The 20,244-nt window shown below is 41.2% G+C and overlaps 1 pseudogene; it reads right to left on the bottom strand.

The window, feature by feature from the left end:
• Positions 1-7,428: 7,428 nt before the first annotated feature.
• On the bottom strand, positions 7,429-7,928 carry LOC126727930 (40S ribosomal protein S2-3-like; annotated as a pseudogene).
• Between the last annotated feature and the right edge of the window lie 12,316 nt (positions 7,929-20,244).

The raw sequence follows: 20,244 nt of genomic DNA, 5'->3' as shown, positions 1-20,244 counted from the left end.
CCTTGAATTATGTTCAGTTTTCATTGAATTTTTTTTTAAGGGGTATCTAATTAGCTTAATTGATTGAGTTTTTTTATCATGAATAAGAAGATTGAATTGTATGTTGCGCCCTACACAAATATATAAATATATATATATATATATAAGATTGAACTTTGTAGTATCTAGTCCATTATAATTTCTCTTTACCGTCATGTTAATATATAAATTAATTTTTTTTATATAGTTAAACTTCCAAAGGTTTAAAGTTCAAACATAGATCCTGTGGGGGCCCAAGAATCTACGGGCTCGGCTCGCTCACTTATAGGGAATCCACAGGCCCCCAAACTAAAGGAGGCCAGGTCCCAAGCCCGAAAATAGTGAGCTCGATATGGCCAAAAGACACGTCCGAGGACCACTCCGTCCTCGGAAAGCCCAGGACCCCATTGACGAAAATGGGATACAGGCGAGCTTGAGAGGTCAGAAAATATCTCATGGAAATAGTCCTTAATACCCTTCCTTGACATAACACTGCCCCTAACAAAGCCGGGATCTTAGGCTTTATGGATCATCTACAGCAAATTTGGGACTAGACTGATGGGACAGATATCTGTCCCGGAAAGATCGACCCTACACGTGGACGAAGGACAACTAACGTAGGCTAGTATAAAAGAGAATGTTATGTGACCAAAGAGGGACTCCCATCTGGCTTCTGGAGAAAGACTTGATGAAAGTGAGGGTCTGGATAAGACACGCCGGACATCACCTAAAATCCCACCGATGGGTGACCGGGAACAGCGCCCTCACGCCTCGGATCATATCCGAGGAGCCAAATCCTCCTAGATACAAGATTGAAGGGCCTGAATATCCAGCCCGAAGCTCTTCCTCATGTCGGTATGCCTGTAGTCCGGCCCGAGATGCCGCCCCGCGACCCAACGCTGGCCTTTTGTTAAGCCCACTCTCTACAAATATCATTGTGAGGGATTTTCCTTGCGCGAGCCCAACAACGTTGATGGGCCGCTGAAGATTTTGTGTCCCTACAGATCCAATTGAGTTAATTGGAGTCCAAGTGAATATGAGAGTCCAATTTAATCAATACTAGTATGTAGTCCCGTGCTACCGCACGGGAATAGATATATTATTAATCATGAGTTTATTCATATTTAAAAGGCTCAGTTAAGTCTAAATTCATATTATTAACCAGAAATTTTCATTAACAAAACTTAGCAATATATATATATTTTACACAAAAAGATGAACCTTCGTGACAATGTTTATCCAAAAGATCCATTCACGCTTTTGAATCTTTAATCTCTATTGGTGATTGAAATTTTCGCAGCTTTAAAAATTTAAAATAAAAAAAAAAAAAAAAAAAAAAAAAAAACCCTCAGAGTTGTACTCATTTTGTAGTTTTACGATGGGTCATTTTGTAACATGATGGGCATTTGTGTGAAGAAAAAATCTCTGAAGTTCCATGGCTGATAAAAGAAATTCTCTCCAATCTCTTTTTATAGAGAGAGGGGTTTGTGCGTATTTTTATACATCCTTCATAGTTGTATTATCACGAAACAGGTCCAATGGATTTAGATTGGTACTACCGATTCTCAAAGCATGAGTGTTTAATGTGTTATTAATTTCATCTCATTGGCTTCTGCACATGACAGCAAAATTAAAAATAATTAGATTGTACACATGTATAGTAAAATTAGACTCCAATTTCAGATTCTAATTGAACAATTAGAATGATAATATATGATAGTAACAACAATAGGAAATTCAAATAAAATTTCGAATTAAATTGTAACAATCTGAATAAAAAATTCCAGTAGAAAGACAGGGTGGAGTGATCCACTCCAAGAAGGCGACCAAACTTACATAAATATAGAATAATAAATTTCTCTCTGGAAAATTTACATTGTTCATAACATTTACCTTCATTGAACATTTTAAAAATATAGTGACTCACATCTGCCATCCAGACATCTACAGCCGGGCCCTCTCCAATTCGCGTGAGATTCCATTGATCACTACGTTCTTTTGCAGACTGCAAAAAGTATCATCCATCGGTCCACAGCAGTGCTTTCTTCATTGTTATAGGTGTCAAACCTGAACAAAAACCCAAATATAAGGATAGTGAATTTTAGGCATAATGTGCATCTAATCACATATTAGCAATTTATAACAAATGTAAAGATGCAAACTTTGTAAGTGAATAGTAAAAAAAACTCAGTGCCAGAACCAGGAAGAAAACACTTTAATCCGAAACTCAGTGCAAATGTAAAGATGCAAACTTTGTAAGCAATTTATAACAAAGATGCAAACTCTGGCTTTGCTATCTTTTTGGAAATTATGCAATATACCCAAACCAAATTTTTATCACTGATATTAATCTCTTTGGTTTTCACGTTTGACTACAAAATCAAGAAAAAACTTAATTAGCACAGTAACTCACTTGACACGATATATAGAAGTGGTTTTAATGAGAATGAGACCATATACATTTAGCCACATGATGCAAAATTCAACTTCAATTTCAATTTCAGATTCTAGACACATGGCACAAAATTAGAGTTCTAATTTGGAATTCAATTTCACACTCTCTCTGCTTTACCTATTATTTTATATATAGATTAGAAATGTTTTATATTAGAGCTCTTTAAATACTTCATCCAAATGGATTAATAGCATACTGTAATAAATGTAGATAATGTGTGCGTTTGGATACAGTTTATTTTGCTGAAAACTGAAAATAATAAAAAATCATTTTTCTGTTACTGTTCACTTTTAAAATTACTGTTCATAAGCCTAAATACACTGTTCATGTCCCATGAACAGTGCACTAGGCGCTAGAATAAAAAATAAATAAATAAATAAAAACATCCAAAAACGCGTCTGCGCTAGACGCAATCCAAACAAAGCTAATATCTTCTGAAAAAACTAATCTCATAAAAACTCAACTGATTTTGAATATTTGTATTTATAGTTGCCAATGGTCTTATGACATGGTGATATCTTCCTTCATGTAGAATTTAGTTCCATGATCAAAACCCTTTGTTTGAATTGAGGTGAAAAAGTGCATTTACAATCTAAAATCTAAAATATAATATTGCCTACTTAATATGAAACTTTCTTTTAACATTTGAGAGAATGAAGATGAGCAAAATAATAAATTTCAATATCTTTTACACATAACAAACAATACAGCACACAATAAATCACAAAAGCATATGAATTTTGCAATTAGAAATATCCTTCTTGCTGTAAAGTTGACAACTAAAAGCATACCAGTCATCCAAACAAACCACTTTAATCAGGACCAACTTTTTGTTACCAATTAATAATTGAAAAACTTTTGTTAACTTATCCTACATGGAAAATTTTATTTTCTATTTATTTTTTTCTCAAGAAAACATTTTAAGGAATCTCATCCCAATAATTCCCACAGAATGGAAAGGTTTTCCCAAGTTGTTGAAGTAAATCCATCAAAACAATAACAATAAGTTTATTCCAAATACAATTTTTTTTTATAAATAAATAAATGATATCAATATTTGAGTGGCATAAAATATTTATGTTTTCCAGGAAAATCAGTTGTAAGGCCAAATTGGGAAAAGAAATTCACGGGATTGGTAAAGGGTTAATGAAGGGTGGTTGCTTATGGGAAAAAGGGTGGGCACAAGTTGCGAAGAGCTGGCAATGGGCAAAAGAGAAGAGAAGGGGACAGTTGGGCTGGGTCCCACAAAAGACCCTCCAATATCTCCAAAAATTCGCCGATGAATTGATAGAGTTTAACACTACTCGTACTCGTGCGTCCACTCTCGACTCTGAAAACCCGTTGACTCGAATGGCTTTAACCTTATAGTAACCGACACTTACACATGCCGTTGAGCCTCGATTGAGTATACGCTACTCACACTCACAGACTCACTGCATTATTGTTTTGTAAAACAAAAGCTATTCTCTCCTTCTTTTTTTCTTTTTCATTTTTTTTTTGGGGAGAGTGAAATCAAAAGGCATTCATTGGAAGGTAAAGTGAACCTATTGGTTTTGGGGTGAAGCTTCTCTACAGTGCATCATAGGACATGATACAACGCGGACACAAATCTTTTTTGGTGGATTCCTCTTGTTCCGCATAGTATCATATCTCAGTACACAGATGCACTGTATAGAAGCCAGATCAATGGTTTTTACTACTCGTTTAACAGTGGATGATTTAAGAGAGGATCTAGGAAGAAAATGGGAGGAGAGATTGGTGTTACGATTGGTAAGTGTGGGGGTCAAAAACACTTGATAGATGTCCTAAATAAGAATTCTTGATCAACACAACTAATTTCTAAAAAGTGGGAGAGAAGAATCAATAATGAAAAGAATAAACGGTTAGTTAAAGACAAAAAAAAAAAAATCTGAATTATACGTTTATATATGAAGAAATGATGTTCCTGTGGTACAAAAAGGGATCCTAAGTGTTAGATACAAATGAAAAGTTCCAACTCTCTTTGTATATCTTGTTCTAGCTCAAGTCCTCTTTTTCTTTTGGATCCCTTTTCCTATTGTTATCCTCCTCCTTTTATAGCCATTTCCCTTCATTTTCTAGTTGTCCAACTCTTAGCTAAATTTGGGGGGACATGTGTCTCATCAACCTCTTACCTTGCCATTTCTTGATCATGATGGACTTTTGGAAGTATTTTCACTATTTGAGCCAGACATTCAGTATTTAATGTGACTGACATTAGGTAGGGGGAGCTCATTAATATGGAGGTAACTATTACATTGGGTTCGGTGTTTCCCTTGACGTGTTCCTCAAGAAAAGGGTGAACGACGAGTGGCCCCTAGTTAAGAGGAAAGTCGTTTCTTAGATAGTCTTCATGTCCTCAAGAAAGTAGCGTTTCTCAGATTACCTAGGTAGTGAGTCCAAATGGGCCTCAAGAAAGTACTTTGCCTCGATTATGGGCCAAAATGGTCTCTTCCCATCAGAAGTCCCTTTTATTTCTTGTTGCACTCCAGGTCAGATCCATTCTTCGAATTTCCTCCTCGAGTCAAAGTTCTCAGGCTGGATTTAGGTCCACCCCCCCCCCCCCCTCCAAGTAAGATAAGAATGAAAAATAGTGGAAAATAAGACAAAAAGAGTGTCGTTAAGCTAAAAGAATAAATGGGTGTTTCTATTTAGGCTTACACTTTTTTATCTATGCCAAAATAAGAGAAAAATAAGGAATAACTTTTGTCACTCCCTTGCATAAGTAGAATTTCTTTGATTTCCATTTTTTTTTAATAAGAAAATTATCATTGATGTCTCAATTGTGATATCGAAGACTAGAGAATTTAGAATAGGTGTGTACTCATCTAGAAGTGGACTTACAATTTAAATGTTTTCATCAGTTACCTATTTCGTTTTTAGTTATCCTAAGTTTATGGTGGGCTCGGTAACTAGTTAACTAACGACAAGCGCTACATCCACAACAGTTTTTCACAATATTTTCACAAAAAATTCTAAGAAGCAAATTATTACAATTTTTTTTATTTGAATCTACTACTAAAATTACTTTCTTACTTATCAGTAACAACCTTAGTGAACTTATTTAAAAATTATTATGGACATAACATTTTTCTTAACTAATATGCATTTTGTAATTTTTAGTTTTCTTTTTTCCACCTTTCGCGTACATATAGACACCATTTTATTCTTTCTAGAAAAGACAACATGTAACGAAAACATCTCATATTTTATGCATGTTATTCGGTGCGTTTATTTGTTTTATTCTCAAATCTAATCATAAATTATTATTAATTTATAAATTGTTAAATTTTAGGAGTTTTTAGGATTCCAAGAACATGATATTTTATAATCTCTTTCTCTCAAACATTAATAGGGTTTATTTTCTTTTGGGAGATAGAGAGGGGTGGGAGGTTATATTCATAGATGTGACAACGGTTTAAAAATTATTTATTGTCCTAATTTTTAATTATTTAATATATATATATATACACACACAATTCTAAATGTTTTCATTTGAAATACTAAGAAATGTTAATCAATTAAGTTATAACAACGGTTTCATAAATTTTTTTTTTCGGGTGATCATTAAAAGATTTAAATAAAAAAAAAAACTTGAATATATTGACTTCATAAATAAATAAAAAAACAAATGCAAATACATAAAGTTTAGGATTAAATCAACGTAATACTCCACTAATTTCTTTTTGAGGGAAATTATGGCCAAGAGATTGGAAAAAGCCTCTTTGTAAATATACTATTTTTATTTCATCTTGGTCATTAATAGGAAAAGATGAGACATTTTCTCATAGCCTAGGATCTAAAAGAAGATTATTCAAGTCAATACTAATTTTTATGAATATGAATCTTGCAATATAAGTTATTTCCTTATAAGAAATTTGCCCATAGTGCTAGCAAAAGAATAAAAGATAAACTATAAATTCGTTCAACATATTCAACTTAGGCATTCAACTGTTATATTGTTCATGTTCAATAACATATTCAAGTATTATTTTAGTGCATATACGTATGTACAAAATGTATCACATAATTCAACAAATTCAACTAAAGACTAAACCAAGTACTAACAAACTAGCTATTTGAAAATGTGCATTTTAAAAAAATAATGATTTTAAAATATGCCCTTAGAAAACAAAATTTTAAAAAAATCAAAATAAAACATTTAATTTGGGCTTTTAGGCTAATTTTGTTTTTTTGGGTAATTTTTTATAAGTGTTACGCCCACACATTTTCACAACACTTTAACAACGAAACTTATATGGCAAGTTGTTTATTGGTTAAAATATAATCTTACCATTGAAATTACTTTTTTGTCCACTTGTAACAACCTGTTACTTAGGATTTGTTATGAAATTAATGTAAAAGTATTGTGAAAATATTATAAACATAGCAATTTTTGTTTCAACCTTCAATGGACCGAAATTTTGGAGAGGTTAAATTTTTATTTAGGGTGATCAAGTTTTTTTTTTAGAGTGATCAAGTTTGTTTTCTAGGGTGGTCATCAACTCATGTTAATTTAAAATTCAATTTTTGTAATGTATATATAAAAATAAATAAAAAAATTTAAAGTCAGGGTGGTCAAGTGACCACCTTGAGTAAGACATGGTGCTGCTATAAGTCTCTTGGTCAAAAAAATTAGGGTAAATTGCAAAATACACCCCTAACGTTTGGGGATGATTGGATTTTACACCCCAACGTTTCGGAACTTTGATTTTACACCCTTATGTTTGGTTCCGTTAGCAAATCACCCCCTCAGTTAGTTTTTTGCTGTTAACTGCCATGTCATCTTGCTGACGTGTTTTTTTTATTGCCAAATAAGCTTCAAAACGACACAGTTTGGCAATGAAGTGATGACCTGGCACATACAAAACGGTGTCATTTGCCCAAAGAAAAAAAAAAATCTGCAACTTCACCGTTTCCCCACCAAACAGAAAATCTCAAAGTTGATCCTCATCAACTTTTTCCTTAACAGGAATGGCAAAGAGCTTAGCCCAAATGATAGCGCCACGAATAGCAGTAGAAACCTCCTTGCTGTTATCTCAAAAAAAAAAACCTCCTTGCTACACTTGACACCGAGCCCGACGTGGCCGTTGTTATCACCAACGATGACGAAGGCCTTGAAGCAAGTTCTCTAATCAGCACGGGTCTATTTTTGAACGGGCAAGATCTTCATGACCTCGTCCTTGAGACCAAGGCAAAGCTTGTCCACGATCTGGTGCTCCTTGATTGTTAGCGAGTGGAGGTAGATCTGCTCCAGGGATTTTATCTTATCGGAATGGACGAGGCGTCCAAGCTTTGTGACTGGCACCCACTTCTCCTCCTCCTTGCGTCTCCCATGGCGGCGTCCACCAAGTCCGCTGTCGCCTCTGGGGCGTCTTCCACAAAAGCCTCTGTCGAAGCCTCCACACTCCCCTCCTGCTCCACCGCGCTCAGCCATGATTAGGATAGGGAGCTAAGGGCTGGGTTTTGTTTGGTGGGGAAACGGGGAAGTTGCAGATTTTTTTTTTTTTGGTTTTCTCTTTGGGCAAACGGCACCGTTTTGTATGTGCCAGGTCATCACTTCATTGCTATTGAAACTGTGTCGTTTTGAGGCTTATTTGGCCAAAAAAAAAACACGTCAGCAAGATGACATGGCAGTTAACAGCAAAAAACTAACCGGGTAGTGATTTGCTAACGGAACCAAACATTAGGGTGTAAAATCAAAGTTTCGAAACGTTGGGGTGTAAAATCCAATCACCCCTAAACGTTAGGGGTGTATTTTGCAATTTATCCAAAAAATTATTATTCTTAATATGGTTTATTTACAAGTTCATAGCTTATCATCATTAAAGATCTATGTCAGGAGTCATATAATTAAGTAGTAAAGTTTATTCTCATTTATAAGAAAAATTAGGGTTTTAACTCCCTCTTCCTATTGTTGAATTATCGAATTACCAAAACAAAACAAAACAAAAAAGGCCCATCCCATCTATCCATGCCAGATCTCTTCTTCAATTTCTTGCTACATTTGAGTTCAATTATAAACTAATTTTACATATGCAATAATTTCATAACAATTCTTAAGGGAGAGGATAAAATTAATGAGTAAAAAAAAAAAAATTGTTAACGAGCACCTTATGATACTTATTAAAATTTCCCTAATATGGGTCTTATGTAATAAAAAAAATTAAATAAATAAAAGTGGGAAAAAAAAAAAACATGAAAGTATTTATAAAATTGAAGAAATGACATAAAGTTGAAAAAAAGATTAAAAAACTCAAAAAAAAGTCAAAAAAGTTATTGTTAACTGCCATCTTCTGATGCCGTTAACACAACCCAAAAATATCCGTGATCAATTCAGATCAGAACCAGTAAGATTTGTTGTGCGGTATTGTTGATGTAATGTTACTCGCCAGTTACACATGCATGCACACTGAGTCACTGACACACCCAATAGCATAAAGTATTCTGTTTGGTTTAATACATGTCTCTAGTTCACTGGCTGAGAGTTTGAGGCCTTATTTGCCGTAAATACACTAATACTATATAGGATATGTAGCAAATAGGCCCCCATGGGCCATGGCTTCATTGGCTTGCCGTCACCGATACATTGTCATTGAGCGGCACTGGAAAAATTAATTAGAGACTTGCTTGACTGGGAACTGGGTAGGCCCGCACGTGGGCAGGAGACAACTGTAAAAATATACTTACAATCTAGGAGACACATAAAATCTAAAACCTGCGGCAAACGCCAAGAGAACAAACCCCAAAAAAAATATATATATATATATTTATGAATTTTTTATTACTCAAAGTTACATACATAATCATTTTTTACTTTTTTTTTTTTTTTTCAATCCCTTTGGAATACAATTATTAACAGAATAATAAAATAAAAAATCATTCTCCACTGGTATCTTTTTTTTTAGTTCTTCTAAAACTTTATTGTCACTGTTCACAGAATTTTAAAATGTAAAATCGTTGTAAAAGAAATAAACTAAGATATGAGGGACATAAGTGTTAACTATTATAGAATACAATATTACAAACAATACTAACTCAATATATTATACAAAATTGTGGTCCATAGTATCTATAACATGCACTCCTATAATATTCTTACATTCTTCTTCAAACTCAATACGAAAGCTTAGGCGTAGGAGCCTTCCTTCTCACCCAGGGTGAGCTTTCCTTACCCTACTCCCTCCAAGAGTGGGGACCATGGATTCTGACTTCATTAAAAGGCTGCAAAAAATCTCACTAACAGAAGAGGAGGAAGGAGCTATAGCTATTTGAGGAAGCCATCGTAAGCATGTTCTCGACGAATGTTCCTTGAGCCTATTGGGTCGCTTCCTGAGCGTCAAACAACTAAATCTCCGAGTAGCAAAGAACCTCCTACGTTCAATGTGGAGGCTAGGGAACGACCTGAAAATCGTGGAGGTGGGGGACGGACTACTCTAGTTTATGTTTTCTCTAAACAGCTAATTGAGATGGGTTCTCGATAATGGCCTGTGGTGCTTTGATAATCAACTTCTGGTGCTCCGGCAGTGGGAGAAAGGGATGACGGCGATCAACGTCACATTTCCGAAGATCCAACTTTGGGTACAAGTCTGGGGGTTGCCATTTGATCTGATGAACGAGGAGGCAAGCAGGGAGATTTGTGGAAGTCTAAGTGAGGTCTAGGACGTGGACACCAAAGCCATTGCCTCGAAACAGGCAAGATTTCTCGGGATTAGAGTTGATATACCGCTGAGCAAACCCTTACGACGGGGAGCCCTAGTAATTAGCCCAGAGGGGGACAAAACATGGGTGGCTTTTAAGTACAAAAGAATCGTGGGTCTATGCTACTTGTGTGGACATCTAGGGCATGAAATGAAGTTTTGCCCCCACCATGGTTCAAATAGTAACAATATTGAGACTGCCAACCTCCCTTATGGTGACTGGTTAAAAGCGGGTGATCGGCGATGGATGGATGAACCTTAGGCTAGTGAAAACAAGCAGGCGGCACGGAATGAACATGCCGGCGGTGGAACACTAAGTAAGGGTCCTCCAAACCATGAAAACCCTAGTATGATGACTGATAAGGATAAAAGGAGTCTAGCCTCAGACCGACGGTTCTGTGCGACCTTCCATACATAAGCAGACGGAGCCATAGCAGACGGTCTCCAAGTGTGACGGTCTTAATAGTTGACGCCTTAAAAGCTAAAGGAAATGAATTGATGCTGACGGACCAAGTAATATGACTTGTTCCCCACGCTACAAGTAAGGGATTGACTTGTTTCCCACGCTATAGAATATTCAAGAAACCCCTATAAGGAAAGGATCCCGAAAAATACGCCCAAAAGGACTCCTATAAGGAAAAGACTTCTACTCCAAGGGAAAAGGGGATGACCCTTGCTACTATAAAAACCTTAACACCCTCGTGATCCAAGGTACGCATAATTTTACCCTCTCTAGCACTCTAGAGCAGTGAGAATAGTTCTAACTTGACCTTCGGAGGGTATTTGGCCGGTACCACACCGGTACACTCTGCTAGGTTATTCCTTTTCGTTGTGCAGGTGTCATTTGCGATTGTACGAGGGACGTGTGACTCACTGGTGGTATTCTTTTCGGCATCATCAGTTGGCGCCGTCTGTGGGAAACGCTTTAACACGTTCTCACTCCCAAGACAAAAGAGTTACATGGTACTCACTCGCTCAATGGCGACCACCAACGACGTTCAACAAGAAGAAACCCCTATAACTGCGCTGGAAAGACAGGTGAGGACGCTCGCCGCCGCCGTAGAGCGCCTCACAAAACAAAACCACGACCTAGAAGAGCAACTGAGACAGAAAAATGCAGCTCCTAACAACCAAGGAGCAGATCAAGAAGGAACCAGCGTCGACAGGAGAAACTAGGAAGGACCCCAGGCCAGCAACGCCCCGAGTAGACCAGAACGGCAGAACACGAGCATCCCCTCCCTCGCGGAAACCACTCCGCCACTTGTTCTCGCGGAGATGCAAGCCATGAAGGAACAAATGGAGGTTATGATGAATGCTCTCAAGGGACGAGTATCAAGCGACCTTGACGACCTTGTCAACCGAACTGACTCGCCGTTCACCGCCACCGTCAACTCCTACCCTTTACCAAGTAAATTCCGCATGCCGCAGATAGACAGTTATGACGGGGTCAAGGACCCACTAGGGAAGTGTACTATCCCGACTGGTTAGCAAATGTAGTAATGGTGAAGAAAGCGAGCGGGAAATGGCGAATGTGTGTGGACTTCACCGACCTTAACAAGGCCTGCCCCAAGGACAGCTACCCCCTTCCCAGGGTTGATGTCCTAGTAGACTCTACGGCCCGACATCAGTTGCTGAGCTTCATGGATGCTTTCTCGGGATACAACCAAATCCGGATGCACGAAGCCGACCAGGAAAAAACGTCGTTCGTGACCAGCCAAGGCCTATTCTGCTACAAGGTCATGCCCTTCGGCCTGAAGAACGCGGGTGCAACGTACCAAAGGCTCATGAACAAAATGTTTGCGCAACAGATTGGGAGGAATGTCCAGGTCTACGTAGACGACATGCTAGTCAAAAGCCGAAGGGAGGAAGATCATCTAGGAGATCTCAAAGAAACATTCGACACCCTTCACTCCTACAACATGAAGCTCAATCCGGGGAAATGTGCCTTTGGAGTAACGGCAGGAAAATTCTTGGGATTCATGGTGTCTCAAAGGGGAATCGAGGCAAACCCGGACAAGATCCGGGCCATTATGGATATGGCACCACCAAGAAATGTGAAGGAGGTGCAAAGCCTCAATGGAAAGATAGCGGCGCTGAATAGGTTCGTGTCAAGGGCGACGGACAAGTGCTTGCCCTTCTTCCGAACATTGAAGAAATCCTTCGAGTGGACTGACGAATGCCAACAAGCATTCGAAGGATTGAAGGCTTACCTCTCCTCCCCGCCATTGCTGAGCCCGTCGCAGCCAGGAGAAGAACTTTTCCTCTATCTAGCCGTCTCCCCCGCAGCCATTAGCGCGGCCTTGGTCAGAGAAGAAGAGAAGGTGCAAAAACCCGTGTACTACGCAAGCCGAGCGCTTCAAGGTGCCGAAGAAAGATACCCGCCCATGGAGAAACTTGCCTTCGCATTGATTACGGCAGCCCGTAAGCTCAAGCCATACTTCCAAGCTCATACTGTAAACGTCCTAACTGACAAGCCCTTACGACGGGCGATGAGCAGCCCTGAGGCGGCGGGACGATTGGCGCTGTGGGCCATAGAACTGAGCGAATTTGACATTCAATATCGCCCGCGAACCGCCATCAAGGGACAAATCGTCGCCGACTTTATAGCTGAGTTCACTCATGGGGAAGATAAGGGGGCAACAGAGTCCCCTCAATGGAGCATATATACGGACGGATCGTCCAACAGGCAAGCCGCAGGGGCCGGCATCGTGCTGCTATCGCCCGAAGGAGACACCATCGAATGTATGGTCCGTTTCGACTTCCCTGCCACCAACAATGAATCGGAGTATGAGGCTCTGATAGCAGGGCTTGACCTTGCCAAAGCAGCAGGAGCCGCCAGGGTAGTCATCTACTGCGATTCACAGATCATCACTAACCAAATAAACGGAGACTACGATTGCAAGGACGAAAAGATGAAAAGGTACCTTGACGAAGTAAAGACAAGGGTGGGAGACCTAGAAGCCAAAGTCGTCCAGATTCCCAGAGAAGAGAACGAGAGAGCCGACCGTCTCGCGAAGGCCGCTTCAGCTGAACAAATGGTCATCCCTGGTAATGTACTCTCTTTTGTACAGCTTTCCCCGCTAATAGATCTCAGCAACATGCAGGAAATATGCTTCGACAGCAGCTGGGCAGCATCGTTAGTTTCGTACTTAAAAAACGGGGTCTTACCAGACGAGAAGGAAGCCGCAAGGAAACTTAAAGTCCAGGCGGCGAGGTTCGTCCTGATAAAAGACGTCCTGTATAAGAGAGGTTTCTCCCGACCGTATCTGAGATGCTTGGGTACGGAAGAGGCAGACTACGTCATGAGAGAAGTACATGAAGGAATCTGCGGAAACCACTCAGGGTCCAGATCGTTGGTACACAAGCTTGTGCGAGCAGGTTACTATTGGCCCACTATGCAGAAGGACGCCGAAGCCTACGTCAGGGCCTGTGACAAGTGCCAAAGGTTCAGCAATATCATTAGACAACCAACCGAAGAGCTGACCCCGATGACGGCCCCGTGGCCGTTTGCACAATGGGGATTAGATATTATGGGACCATTCCCTACAGCCGTGCGTCAGCTGAAATTCATGGTAGTAGGCATCGACTATTTCATGAAATGGGTGGAAGCTGAAGCTTTAGCCACGATTACAGAGAAGAACGTACGGAGCTTCGTCTGGAGATGCATCATATGCAGGTTTGGCATCCCTAGAGTCTTTGTCTCGGACAACGGGAGGCAGTTTGACAACGACCATTTCCGGGATTTTTGCTCACAGTTGGGAATCAAGAACCACTACTCCTCCCCCGCCCACCCTCAAGCTAACGGACAGGTCGAAGTCACGAACCGATCCTTGCTCAAGATTATCAAGACTCGGCTCGAGGGGGCAAAGGGCATATGGCCCGAAGAATTGCCAAGTATACTATGGGCATACAGGACGACGGCAAGGACATCCACGGGAGAGACACCGTTCCGACTGACGTACGGGGGCGAAGCAGTTATCCCAGCCGAAGTTGGACTCACAAGCTACAGGGTGCACAACCATGATGAGAACAAAAACGACGAGGCTATGCGACTACAACTTGACTTGGTGGACGAGATCAGAGCAGCAGCAGAACAAAGGCTCGCCAGGTACCAGGACCGCATGGCCAAACACTACAACTCTCGAGTCCGACATAGAGACTTCCAAGTTGGAGACCTTGTTCTTAGAAAGGTCATGGGTACCGCCAGGGACCCTACTCAAGGGAAACTCGGCCCCAACTGGGAAGGACCTTACCGAGTTACATCGTGGCAGAGAAAAGGTACTTACCACCTAGAGACATTGGAATGACAGAAGCTACCACACCCATGGAACGCCGAACACCTACGGAAGTATTACCAATAGGAGCGGCAGCATGAAGACCAACCTCTTTTTATTTTTCAGCAAATTATAGTTTAACTCCTCAGATTTATCATTTACTTTAGTTTTTTTTCGCAACAATACTTTTTAGCCCAAGGGGCAGGATTTGGTTTTAATTACTTTTATTTAAATGCATGGCAATAAGGGGAGTTTTATTCAGAAATTACTGAAGTGTGTTTTTTCGACGGTCCACTAAGTTTGCAACCCAAAAGCGACTAAGTCCATAACACACGGACTAAAGAAAAAACTGACGGACCAATGAAGGTTTCAAGAGACATCAAGGCTAAAATAGCCAAGGAAACAACGGTCCGAAAAGGCTAAGAAGCCGACAGTCCAATAGATGAAGCTATCATCATACGGCCCAGGCCTTAAAAACTGACGGACCAATGAAGGTGTCAAAAGACATCAAGGCTAAAATAGCCAAGAAAATAATGATCCGGGAAAGCTAAAGCCAAAAAATTGACGATCATCTAATGGGACATACCCAAAAAACTAACAAGGCCAAGGCCAAGTGCGTGACGGTCCGAAAAGGCCAACACTGTAAAGCTGACGGTCCAATGGATGAAAATATTATCAAAATAAAGGATTTATATGATAAACGGTCAAATTGTTGACGGTCTTACCAAAAAGTGAGACTACTTACAAATAAGTTTCTCCAGCCAACAAGCCTGTAAAGATGACGAGCTAATCGAAAAAGGCTAAATAAAAAAAAATAAAAATAAAAAGATAACGGTCTCATTAAAATTAGCCAGAATCAATGTATATGTTTAAAGTGACGGACAACGGGGAGTAAATAGAGTTACAAGTAAAAAGCCCAACAAACATAAGGGCACTTAAAAACATTGTTCAAAAATTACAATTAACAGCAAGGATTAAGCGGCAGGAACGTCCTTGGAGACCCCGTCAGCTTTATCCTTAGCAATCTGATCTGAAGACTCAACGGGAGTAGGAGCAGCAGGCTGGGCCAAAACGACCCCAGCATCGTTAAGCAAAAAATCCAAACTGAGGGGTTCGTCATCTCTGTCAGCAGCAGGAGTCATTGGCACGGAGGCATCCATGGTGATTCTAGATAGATCCAGCTCCGGATAAGCTGACGCTACTTGCTTCAGACAATCATCAAAACCTGTGCCGTAATAGTCAGCACAGGAATCAATGAAGGACTGGGTGGTCTTGAATTTTTCCACTGCGTCAGTCCCAGCCGTCAGTACTTGCGCGCGCAGAGACGCAACCTCCTCCTCAAGTTTCTTTTGCTGGCCCTCAGCTTCTCCTAATTTCTCCTTCACATCCTTCAGCTCTGTGTTTAGGAGACGGACGGCCTCCTTGTATTGCGCCTGCTGATCCATCAGGTTGGAATTGTGCCTCCTCACCCGAGAAACGACGCCTTCTTTGGCCACGCACCGGTCTTGAAGTGCTTTAACACGAACCAAGGCCTGAAGGTAACACAACCGTCAGCTATTAAGCAAGATAAAGATCAAATTGTTCAAAGTAGGAAACATACCCGTGCAATATCGAAAAAGGCTGACGCTCCAAGGTCCTCCGTACCAAGCTGAGCACAAGGATCCAGATCCGTCTGTTTAATGAGGGATTCCACCCCCTCGACAGCGTAATCCTTGTGAGTCAACAAGGAACGGGGGCCCTCAATGACGGGGCCAGAAGAGGTCATCACCCCTTTCCCAGCACCATGGCCAGACTTGGGGGGCGACTTCTTGGAAGGGACGTCCATAGGACTGACGGTTGCCTTCTTGGAAGGAGGATCATCTTTTCCGTCAGCCTTCCTCTTGATCGGACCCTTCAAAGAAGAATGAGGGGTTGACGTTCCCTCTTTTCCCTTGGCTTTGTCTTCTTCCTTCTTACGGGCAGCAGCGGCCCTCACCCTCTGCTTCGCAGCTTCCATCTTTGCACGAAGTAAGGTGACGGATAAGTAATAGCAGACGGAATAAAATACCAACGGATTAAAATAATACATTTACTTACGTTTTCTTGAAAATTCTTCCAACTTCCGAGCTTCGACCGTCGACTCAGGACCACCACAATACAAATGTAGAGTGTCTAGGGTTATCAAATCCCTACACTTACGTTGCTCAAGTGGGATGGTGAGTATCCGACGGATGAATTCTCTTTGTTCGTCAGACACCTCCGGACGAGCGATGGCTGAAACAAAAGAGAATAGACGGTGTTAAAAGAGACGGTGAAAGTTCCCTGAAAAATGGAAAGCGACGGTAAAAAGAAAGAGACGGGGGCAACCTGACTCCCTAATATAAGCCCATGTGTTATCAAAATAACCCCCGGGCAACTTATCCCATTCATCCGGGCGACACACCCAGTCCGTCCCTTTAACAAAGAAAAATCTATTCTTCCAATTCCTATTCGAATCCGGCATATCAAACACTAATCTTAAGTTCTTTTCACGAGGTGCAAAGTGATATGTCCCCTTGGCGGATACTTTATGCTGAGGTCTGTAGCAGTAAAAGAACTCGTCTAGCGAAAGTTGACGGTTCCCCCCACTCAAGCGACCCCAAAGAACCTCAGCTCCAATAAAGATCCTCCAGGCATTCGGAGAGATCTGGCTGACGGACAATCCTAAGAAATCCGCCAGCTGACGGTGTAAAGCCATCAGTGGGAGTCTAAGGCCAGCTGCGAACATGGCATCATACATCCCCACATCAGCCGTCCTCCCTGTATAACACTTCTCATTCTTTTTAGGGAAACGGAGGGGAATGTGATCTGGGATCTGGAAACGAATACGCAACTCAGAAAAAACTCTGTTGCTCATCTTTGGGAGAAATTTATTGACGGCCCACTCCTCTGGAAGGATGAAGGGACGATTACCTCCAGAACTCCCTGAAGTTCCCTCACTGGACTCTTCGTCATCCTCATCCTCATTACCGTCACTACTAACCTCGCTACCGTCATCCCTATCTCCGTCACTATCGATCTCTTCGTCACCTTCCTCCCAGTTCCCGTCATCAACAACTTCCTCATCGATCCCCTTGACCTCAACCTCACTTAACACCTTTTCCCTAACTCCCTCAACACGGTCCTCTACGTCAATACTAAGGGATTGGGCGGACGTTTCTTTTCCTGACGACTCCAAAAAGCCGTCGGACTCTTGACCTGAGCCAAAGACTTCGTCGTAGCCTGCTTCGTCGCGGACTGACGACTGATCACTCAACGCGTCACTTGACATCTGACTACCTACAAGTGACGGATACACCCTAAGTTCCTAGACTGACGTTCTCAATAAAAGAGAAATTCTTGGGCAAAAATAAAAATAAAAAGGAAGCAAAAAGAAAGGAAGAGGAACTTACAGGTGAAATAGATCTTGAATAAATGAAACAAAGTGTGACGGTATTGGTAAGAGCTGACGGAGCGAATCGTGAGTAAGAGCGACGGGTTCTCTCTTAAAAAGATCTGCGAAGTTAAAATGACAAAATGAAGCAAGGCGTGATATTTATATAAGGGGAAAAAACGCACGGAATGCGAGGCGACGTCCGTGCCCAGAAACGAGGCCAACGACCGCTCGCCACGTGACCTTGCATTAAATAGCTCACGGCTCGAGGAGGCATTCATAATTCGTTTTCTCTTTCAAAAATAACTCAACATGCTGACGGTTGTAAGCGTCGAACATGTAGAGTAGGGGGCGACTGATAAGGATAAAAGGAGTCTAGCCTCAGACCGACGGTTCTGTGCGACCTTCCATACATAAGCAGACGGAGCCATAGCAGACGGTCTCCAAGTGTGACGGTCTTAATAGTTGACGCCCTAAAAGCTGAAGGAAATGAATTGATGCTAACGAACCAAGTAATATGACTTGTTCCCCACGCTACAAGTAAGGGATTGACTTGTTTCCCACGCTATAGAATATTCAAGAAACCCCTATAAGGAAAGGATCCCGAAAAATACGCCCAAAAGGACTCCTATAAGGAAAAGACTTCTACTCCAAGGGAAAAGGGGATGACCCTTGCTACTATAAAAACCTTAACACCCTCGTGATCCAAGGTACGCATAATTTTACCCTCTCTAGCACTCTAGAGCAGTGAGAATAGTTCTAACTTGACCTTCGGAGGGTATTTGGCCGGTACCACACCGGTACACTCTGCTAGGTTATTCCTTTTCGTTGTGCAGGTGTCATTTGCGATCGTACGAGGGACGTGTGACTCACTGGTGGTATTCTTTTCGGCATCATCAATGACTAGGACGAAAGACAGGGAGGCATAAATTACGGCGGATATTACAGAGGGTATTGGGCAACATAGCGTGAATTCCAGGATCTTAGAGCAGACGGGTTTGAAAACGCAATTAGTGGAGGTTGATTTAATGCAAAGTAACGTATCCGAATTTGGTGGAAAAGAAGTCGTTGAAACTGACATGGTCTCTCCCTTGAAGGCCACCTATATTAATGAGGAGATAGTGGACGTGCATGGATTGAGTGACATGACATATGACAAGAGTGGGGACAACAATACTTCTGGGCTAAATAACATGAGCACCCATGCCACTTCAAGTACTAAGCAACCTACATGGACAAGAAAAACTAGACATCAGACCTATGAGAGTACGAAGAAGCAAGGCGGGCAAATACAAAAAGTGGGCGAAAAAAGGGAGTTTGAGGAGAGTGAAATGACAACAGGGCTAGAAGCTCTAAAGGATGGAAAAAGGATTAAATAGGCAGTGTACAATGCTCAACCCAACATATCAACGGTGGAGGTTGCCTTGCAGCCCCGTTGAGAACAATGATCATTATAAGTTGGAACTATCAGAGGCATGGGAAACAACGAGCAGTGAACGTACTCATTGAAATGGTGAGAAGTAAAGGACCCACCGTTTTGTTTCTTATGGAGACGAAGCAGTCTATCACAGAAATGCGTAAAATTTGCTACGACCTAAATTTTCAACCAGTCCTAGCTATCCCGAATGATGGCCAAAGTGGAGGTTTGGGACTTCTCTGGAAGGCGGAGTGTGATCTTGATATTCAAACCTTCTCTCCTAACCATATTGATGCACACATCATGACAGAGGATAAACCACCTTGGCACCTAACAAGTTTCTACAAACGACCAAAAGGACATCGAAAGCATGAATCATGGAGATTACTTAGACACTTGCATGCACGAGCCTCCTTGTCGTGGGTTTGTCTAGGTTACTACAATGAAATCCTCAATTTTGGAGAGCAAGGTGGTATCCCGAAAGCTTTGGTTCCCATGTTAGCTTTCAAGGAAACCTTGCTGTATTGTGGATTGGAAGACCTAGGGTACCACGAGTACCCATTCACGTGGCGCAATAGCCGATCGGGAGAAGCTTTCGTCGAAATACGATTGGATAGGACATATGCTTCTACGAAATGGAAAGGCCAATTCCCTTTGGCTAAAGTCTCTCACATGTGGGTAACTTATTCTAATCATGACCCTATTTGGTTGAATACTCAAGTCTATGCTCAACAAGGACGAACTAGACGAAAACACCTCCACCGCTTTGAGGAACATTGGCTGGCCCACCAGGGGTGTGAAAATATGATTAGGGTAGCATGGACCTACCACCCACCCAATGGGAGCCCAATGTTTAGACTATTCAAGAAGATTAAGCGGTGTTGTATGAGATTGGTGGCATGGAGTCGAGAGGTGTTCGGAAACACTAGAACCTGTCTGGAGGAAAAACAAGCCACACTCATGGACTTGTC

Source organism: Quercus robur, chromosome 5, assembly GCF_932294415.1.
Source record: "Quercus robur chromosome 5, dhQueRobu3.1, whole genome shotgun sequence".
Taxonomy (NCBI): Eukaryota; Viridiplantae; Streptophyta; class Magnoliopsida; order Fagales; family Fagaceae; genus Quercus; species Quercus robur.
The sequence above is the reverse complement of the archived record's forward strand: the minus strand, read 5'-3'. Positions and strand labels throughout refer to the sequence as shown.